An 8496-nucleotide genomic window follows, 5' to 3' on the forward strand; every position below is an offset into this window, starting at 1 on the left:
ATGGAAAAATATTTATAATCTAAGCAAAATAAATGAATACTTAGGAATACCTTTTAAGTACAAGGTATAAGACATATGAATAAAACAAAGCAATATTAAAATTAAAATATTATTAAAATAAGGTATGGCAAAACATGTTTATATATGGAAGATTCAATATAATGGGAATGTAATTTCTCCCAAAATTAAATGGCAGTTAATTCAATTCTAATTAAGAAAAAAGTTAATATGAAAAAACAAGAGCCTGTGAGTCGACGAGTCAGCTATGAAAAATTAGCAAAGAAACATGAAGAGTCACAACCTTTCAGATTGAATATCTAATTGTTCAATTTTTCTAAGAGAACAGGGAATCCAGAATCAGGGCCCAGTATGTTAATCCTGTGACAAAATTAGAAGTTCTACATTAGTGAAAAATGGATCAACCATTTTAATTTATTTATTGATTTTGAGAGAGAAAGAAAGATAAATTTGTTGATCCACTTATTTATGCATCCATTGGTTGACTCTTGCAAGTGGCCTAACCAGTAATCGAACCTACAGCCTTGTCGTATAAGGACGATGTTCTTTTTTTTTTTTCTTTCTTTCTTTTTTTTCTGAAGCTGGAAACGGGGAGGCAGTCAGACAGACTCCCACATGCGCCCGACCGGGATCCACCCAGCATGCCCACCAGGGGGCGATGCTCTGCCCATCCAGGGCATCGCTCTGTTGCGACCAGAGCCACTCTAGCACCTGGGACAGAGGCCATGGAGCCATCCCCAGCACCTGGGCCATCTTTACTCCAATGGAGCCTCAGCTGTGGGAGGGGAAGAGAGAGACAGAGAGGAAGGAGAGGGGGAGGGGTGGAGAAGCAGATGGGCACCTCTCCTGTGTGCCCTGGCCGGGAATCAAACCCGGGACTTCTGCACAACAGGCCGACGCTCTACCACTGAGCCAACCGGCCAGGGCCAGGACGATGTTCTAACCAACTAAGCTACTTAGCCAGGGCCCAGGGTCAACATTCTACAAGTGATGATGGTACATTTGTCACTCATTCAAAAGAAAACAAAAAAAAGTCTCCATCTTAAATTAACATTTTTATGTAGATTAAATTTAAAAACTAAAGTTATAATAAATTGTGAAAGAAAATCAAGACTGTATTGCATAATGTAGGGGTGAGGGAAACTTAAGACTAAAAACTCAAATACTGAAAATTTTAAATACTGGAGAATTTTAGAGAAATTACAAATATAAAAAGTGTGTATATAAAAGATACCATAAATAAAGTCAGTATCATATACGGGGAGGATAACAGATGTAAAACAGATGGACAGTTCTCTTAACATACCCATAATTCTTACAAATTTCCAAGGGAAAAATATGTATATAATTCAGGAGGAAAAGCTCTGTGTCATAAATGGACAATTTATGAACAAAATTTAAAATGGCCAACAATGTGAGAATAGTCTCATATTTGCTGAAACTTTCTTTTGCATTTAACTGAATTAATAAGGAATTAGCATTTTATATCAGGTTGATACATGATTAAAAGTAAAAGGTGCCATAGTACCTACTCTTTATAGGAATAAGGGGAAAAGGAACTCATAAAATGTTGGTAGAACTTAAAGTGCTATAGCCCTTTGGGCAAGCGATCTAATACCAGCTGTTAAAATGTAATAAAGTCTTTAACCCAGCACTTCCAAATTCTTCCTGGAAACCTCCTGCAAAATTGTTAGGAATGGACAGAAACTGGAAATAAATTGCCTGTTAGTAGAAAAATGGCTGAATAATGTATGATACATCATACCAAAGGATATTATGTAGTCATGTAAAAAAATGAATTAAAGCCACCAAATGAGAGAGCTTGTGAAATATTGAATAAGATATAAAAATTTCTTTATATTGTTTAATTCCAAACAAAGAATCAAAAAAGAAAGAAAACTGTTATGTATGTGTATGTGTACAGGATCTTCAAAGAAGTAAAAGGAAAATTTGAGAGGACATACATCAGATTGTTTTGGAGGTTACTGAAAAATGAAAGGGACTTTGATATTAGTGGATTAGAGAAAGGAACAAAATTTAAAAATAAAGGTAAAAATAGAAAAATAAATATGATTACTTTTACAAATTAATTACATTTACAAATTTATATGTGCAAATAAAATTAAATTGAAAACTAAATTTAAACAACTGAATATAAAAAATAAAGAACTCTTGTTATCTTTCCCCAGTAAGGCAACATTGTTGTCACAGAAATATAGAGAGAATGGCTCTACTTAATAAATAATGAACAGACAAAAATCTATTTCATCATGATGAATCTTGATAGTGACATCAAAATCTTTGATGGACTTTTTCTAATGTCAATCTGAAGAATTGGATCTATTTCTCATAACAGATCATCTAGTCCTAGACAATATGTGGTCCAGTATTCTCATTTGTTAAATGAGGAAATTAAGGTCCAGTGAGGTTTTGAGTAATATTCCCTAGTTACAGAACTCAACAGCACAGAAGCAGACATAGAAGCTACTCCGTTCTGCTCGGTTCCTTCAGCACTCAGCCTTGCTCCTTATTATTCTGCAAGGTGTCTGTCATCCAGGATTTGAAAGACTTCTTTCAAAACCATATGTCATAGAGGAAAAAAATGGAACCAAAGAAATAGAAAGGCCTTGCCCTTCAAATGGAGGCATTTTCTTGTTGAAGAGGGAATTGTATCATTTTACTAAGAATTTGTTCACCATCAGATAGTGGATCCAGGGTCTCCCAGAGCTCTGCCCATTGACATAGATGAGTCATGACCCAGCCAAATTTTCTCACTCCAAATCTGTATTTTTCACATATTCAGCAATTGTTTATTATTCCTACATGAATAATGACAAGCTGAAATCAAACAAAATATTTAAAGTCATTCTCTCACCCCTTGATAAAAGAATAGACACAGTTCACATGAGTTAGCTAGTTTACATAACAAATATCATCATTGAAGCCCTGTCACAAATTCAAGCCATTTAAGCAAGGTTTAGATAATATTTTTTATTTTGTAAGAGACTAAAATTTCTAGTTTGGTCATCTGACTATGTGCTTTCTTTACTAAAAATATCTGTGGATTCCTTGTTGCCAATGTAGTACCTGTCCTAAAGAAACAAAATGGTGGAAAGTAGAACTATTGCGTGCCAAAGCCATTATGTTCCTGTTGTCAGTTACATGGTAAAGACACGAGACTAACATAAAGATCATCCAAGCTGAGCAATGCCCTCTAATTCCATCAACAGGTATCAGCAAGTATCAAGTAGGGTACTGGATAGGGTCTAGGTGAGTCCTAATATCTGTAAAAGCTCAGCAAAGTTACTAAACTTCTCTATGACCCTGTTTCCTCATCTATAAAATAGGTTGTTTGGGGCTCTATTAAAACAAAGTTTACATAGTGCTTAGCTTAGTGCCTAGCACATACAAACACTTTAAAATAACTATTATTTATATGGAAAGTCTTTATGCTGTGTGTTCAACTTTATTGGTAAGCATTGTGGAGTACAAATAAAAATAAACAAAAATCACACACAAGTAGACGTATTTGTGGAATTTATGCAGTGCATATTCTGAGTTCTTTAGAACATTAGAAAGTAGGGCGGTCGATGAAGAACTGAGTGGATGCAGATGAATGTTATAATTCCAGGGAAAGAATCTCAGTTTTGGGGGGAGATCCCATGAGGAAGAGGTGAGCTATGGTGATTTGAATCTTTTTTTGTGGGGATCAGATTTAGGAAAGATGAAGAAAGAACTGTGGAAACTATTCTTCCTCAGAAATGTCAAGAAAATAGTTTTCACAGCTGAATTGTCCAGAGTGGTGGTTCTCAAACTTAATCAGAACCAGTGAGGTGGCTTGTTAAAGCACAGATTCCCTGGCCCCTCTCCCAAAGTTGCAGGTTCATTAGGTCTGGGATGAGACCCAAGGACTTGAATTACTAACAAGTCCTCAGGTGCCACTGCTGGTGCCGGTCTGGCCATCACACTTTGAGAACCACTTCTCTAAATATCTGCTTCGGTTTCCCAATTTGCTCTGTTGGTGAAGACCTGAGCAGGAGAGAATTGTTATTAAATAGACAGAATCCTAAGCATAGAGCATTTTCTGAGGCCTTTTCAAACCTTTCCATCATCATTTACCACACTCTGTGGCTGTCAAAGTTAAGTCAACAAGCAGCTTTTTGCAATAAAAACACCCTCTTGTAAAGGTAGTAAGAGAGACAAATGTGATTAATCTCCTTTTATTTGGGGGTCTGGAGAAAAATGACTTTGGTGGTTTGCTATAGATTTCGACAGGTAGCCAGAGTTTGGTTCTGAAAATGAGAACAACCTTTCTGCTCCCGGAGACATGAGAAGCAACAATTAACATTCAGACAGTCCCCCTCAGACTCCACCATCAGCCCCAATTCTGCGCCCCTGGGTATATTGATCTGAAGAATCAATTTTGCTTATAAGTTAAAGAGGATGAAAAGAGCTAATCATTAAAGCACACAGGCTGTGGTTTAAGTGCAGAAAAATTATGCTATGTGATGAGATTAGGATAGCTTGAAGATTAATCATTTGGAATTTTTTTTATTGGGACTATTTTAGGGTACAGCCTAACCGAAAGAAGAGGAGGCACAGCCTAAGGCAAGCTTTGCCTAATATCGAATATGCGTGTTCAGGAAATAGATCTAAGACAGGTTCCAACAGGGTTTCTTTGTAATATTTGTGTGATCTAAATGTCCACGGGTTTAATAGCCAATATCCAACTGAGAGTGGGGTATTCCTCCACATTAAGAACTTCTCAACATTTCAGGAGTTCCTCAAGGAATGTACCCCTTTACCAATCTCTTGCTTCCTTTTTCCATTCCATCTGTGACCTCCACTTGTCCACACTGGTTGCTTCCTCCAAAGCTCCTGCAGGTGATGATCTATGGCCACTGACCGTAATATGAAGAACACCAATGTTCAGGTAAGTAAAGCTATCTCTGGAAACCCGCAAATCTCAGCCTTTGGAGTTGCAGGTGCTGTGGGCATCAGAAATTAGGACTTTCTTCTCCACTCTGTGCCTCATTCTGTACCTACTTTGATGAACTGAGAGCATCATAGCAGCTCTCTTTAATAATAACACATTATTTTACTGGGGCTTCCAGAACAGAACGCCATAGACTGGATGTCTTCATCAACTGACAGAACTCTACAATTGTCTAGTATAAGACAGAGGATATCCAATATTGGAAAGTAATGTGTAAACCAATAAAAAGGAGCTTTAATATATGAGATACAGATATGTATGCGAAAAATAAATACAAAATTAGGGAGACACACCAAGAGAAAACATCAATCAGAACACATGAGACATTACAAGCCACAACCTAACAGAAACTTTGTCTAAGCAGACACCATGATAGAGAGTTGCTAGCAGGGTAGACAGGCTGGCAAGATAGAGGAGCAGAGATGGAGCTGCTGTGAGTCACAGGCAAGGCCATCTAGAAGCTTATTTTTCATTCACAAGAGCAGCTACTAAACATTGGAGTTATTATAACTTAAATGATGACAAATGACATCCTAGTTCTCCAGTAGGACTGTGTATACAAACACTGGGTTTTTTTAATTGATTGATTTCAGAGAGAAAGGAAGGGAGAAAGGGGGAGGAGGAGGGAGAAAGAAAGAGAGAGCAATCAATTTGTTGTTCCTCTTTTTGGTTGGTTCTTATATGTGCCCTGACTGAGGACCCAACCCACAACCCTATCTTATCAGGACAACACTCTAACCAATAGAGCTACCCAACCAAAGCTGAAGTACTCTTTGCCCTCCAATATTCCCTTGGTGTTCTTATAATCCTAAGGAATTTGGAGTATGTCTGTTCTCTTGCCCAGGAGGTAAAACTTATCTAGAAGCCAATGGTAGGGAAAAACAAATATACACATTAAAAATTATAGTATGGGTCATAAACGGGTATTATATGAGCACAGAGGACCTTAAAACACACCGGAGATGAATTCTTTCTTGGGCTGAGTCTTGAAGGTCAAATAAGAGCTGAAGACATGGAGAAAGAACATTTGAGACAAAAATTATTGGGCGTGAAGTCACCATAGCACATAAAAGTCTATTCAAATCAGGAAACTGCAAGTTTTTTTTGTTAATCTGGCCAGAGAGAATGCTGAACTTGTAGGTAAGCCTAGAGATGAAGTCAGGTGTAGTCAGGCCTAATAAACAGTCTGGTAACTAAGATAAGGTGCTTGGTTTTTTCTTTTTTTTTTTTAATCCCAAAACCCATTGGGAACTATTGAAGGACTTTAAATGAAGAACACAATTATATTTATATTTCAGAAAGTTCCTTCTGGCTGGATTGTGAAAATGGACTGAAGCAGGGCCAGAATGGAAGCAGAGAGTTTATTAGAAGATAAATGCTCTCCTCCAGGTTGAAACTAGAAAATGGCTTAGAATTAAGAGGAGTCAATACAAAGCGGGGAAATATATTAAAGAGGAGGTAGGTGTTGGGGAAAACCCTAAAATAAATCCACTAGTTCCATCTTAACCTCTGGAAAGATGGTTGTACACATCACTGAGACTAATGTAGACAGAATGAGTAGGTGTAGGTGAGGCAGATAAGGAGCTCAGGTTTAGAGATGGTAACTTCAACACGTATGTGGGGCAATTGGGCAAAATATCAAGTAGACATACGTGGGCTTGATCGCAGTAAAAAGAGGTAGGCTGTGGGACCATTATGTAGACAGTAACCAATGCTAGGCATTTAGGTATAATGATCATGAGACTGCAAAACAAATAGAAGACAAGGATAAAGGATAACTGCCTTGGACAAACCACACTGCAAGTGCAAAGCTCCCCGGACTCCCTTCTAAATTGCCATGGCAGAGATTAAGGGAACTGTGTGCCCAACAGGTGCAGATACAAGTTGGTACACACTCGATCAGCCTGGATCCTGAGTCATTACTTGGAAGGAATTTTCTACCATGTGAAATACATTGTGAGTATAGAAGGAAACTTTTGTTGTGTTAAGCCACTAAGATTTGGGTGTGATTTGTTATTGCAGCATTGATCTGGCTTACCCTGACTGACATAACTAAAACATAATGCAGGTCAAATAATATGATATATTGACAAATATTTGTATATGACTTACAAGTGAGCCAATAATTATTTAGGGACTTAGAGGAAGAAGAGGGTTTTGTTTGTCTCCCAGATCAATAAGAAATGCCAAGAGCCATGTCTTATGTCCTCTGTATTCCCTACAGCCATGTAGAATGCCTCACATATAAAAGGTACAAAGCAAATGTTTGCAAACTTGATTGATTACTTAATGAGATCATAAGCTAAGAATGCCTTGTGTGCAAAGTTGGGCTTCTTTTAATTGTATTAACACAGTGATTCCCAAAAGTCATTAAATGTTAAAATCACTTGAGGAACTTTTAAAAATTCAGTTGAGAAGGTTGCACCCAATACTAATTAAATCTGAATGTCTGGGAGTGGGACCCCCAGAAATAAGGATTTTTTTAAAGATCCCAGGAGAGCTTGTTTGGAGGCTCTAGCCAGGAAGCACAGCTACTCGTATACACTTGACCGAAGAACATTCCTGTCCTTCATTGGGGAAGGTCGTTCTCTTCTACCAGGTGTGCAGCTTAGAAAGGGTCACAAGTGGAATGGTGAAGGAGGAAGGGGACATACAATACAGTATACAGATGATGTGTTGTAGAATTGTGTGCTTGAAACTTATATAATTTTGTTAACCAGTGCCACCCAAATAAATCCTATAAAAAGGAAAGAAAGAAGAAAGAAAGAAAGAAAGAAAGAAAGAAAGAAAGAAAGAAAGAAAGAAAGAAAGAAAGAAAATAAAGGTCCTAAGAGATTAAAATATGAAGTAGAACCTGACCTGTGGTGGCTCAGTAGATAAAGCGTCAACCTGGAACCCTGAGGTTGCCAGTTCAAAACCCTGGCACACACAAGAAGCAACTAATGCGAGTTGATGCCTCCCACTCCTCTCCCTTGCCCCTTTCTCTCTCTCTCTCTCTCTCTCTCTCTCTCTCTCTCTCTGTCTCTCTCTCTAGAAATCAGTAAATAAAATCTTGCCCTGGCTGGATAGCTCAATAGAGCATTGTCCCAAAGCACAAAGGTTGCCAGTTCGATCCTCTGGTCAGGGCACATACAAGGGCAGATTGATGTTCCTCTCTCTCTCTCTCTCCCTCTCTCCCTTCCTCTCTCTCTTTCTCTCTCTATAATCAATACAATAAACATTTTTTTAAATGTGCAGTAAAGTTTGGGAACAAGTATATTAACTTCAACGACTAGAGCTAGACCTTCCATTTTACTGCGCCCGACTTTCATTTTGACAAACAGTTACGGAGCCATCAACAAAGTGCTAGACATGGCGTTAGGTGATGGGTACACAGTGGTAAATGAAGCAGACACAGCCCCTGCCTTCATGGGACACACACTCTACAGCCCTGTCTTTCACTAGCATTCCTTTAGTGTGTAAATGTCCTAATGACTATTTTA

General features: G+C 38.1%; 1 non-coding gene across 1 annotated transcript; it reads right to left on the bottom strand.

The window, feature by feature from the left end:
• Nucleotides 1–869: 869 nt before the first annotated feature.
• Nucleotides 870–945, bottom strand: TRNAN-GUU (transfer RNA asparagine (anticodon GUU)). Its single transcript has one exon. It is a non-coding gene; the product is annotated as a tRNA-Asn (tRNA).
• Between the last annotated feature and the right edge of the window lie 7551 nt (nucleotides 946–8496).

Source organism: Saccopteryx leptura, chromosome 11 (assembly GCF_036850995.1).
Source record: "Saccopteryx leptura isolate mSacLep1 chromosome 11, mSacLep1_pri_phased_curated, whole genome shotgun sequence".
In the NCBI taxonomy this organism is placed as follows: Eukaryota; Metazoa; Chordata; class Mammalia; order Chiroptera; family Emballonuridae; genus Saccopteryx; species Saccopteryx leptura.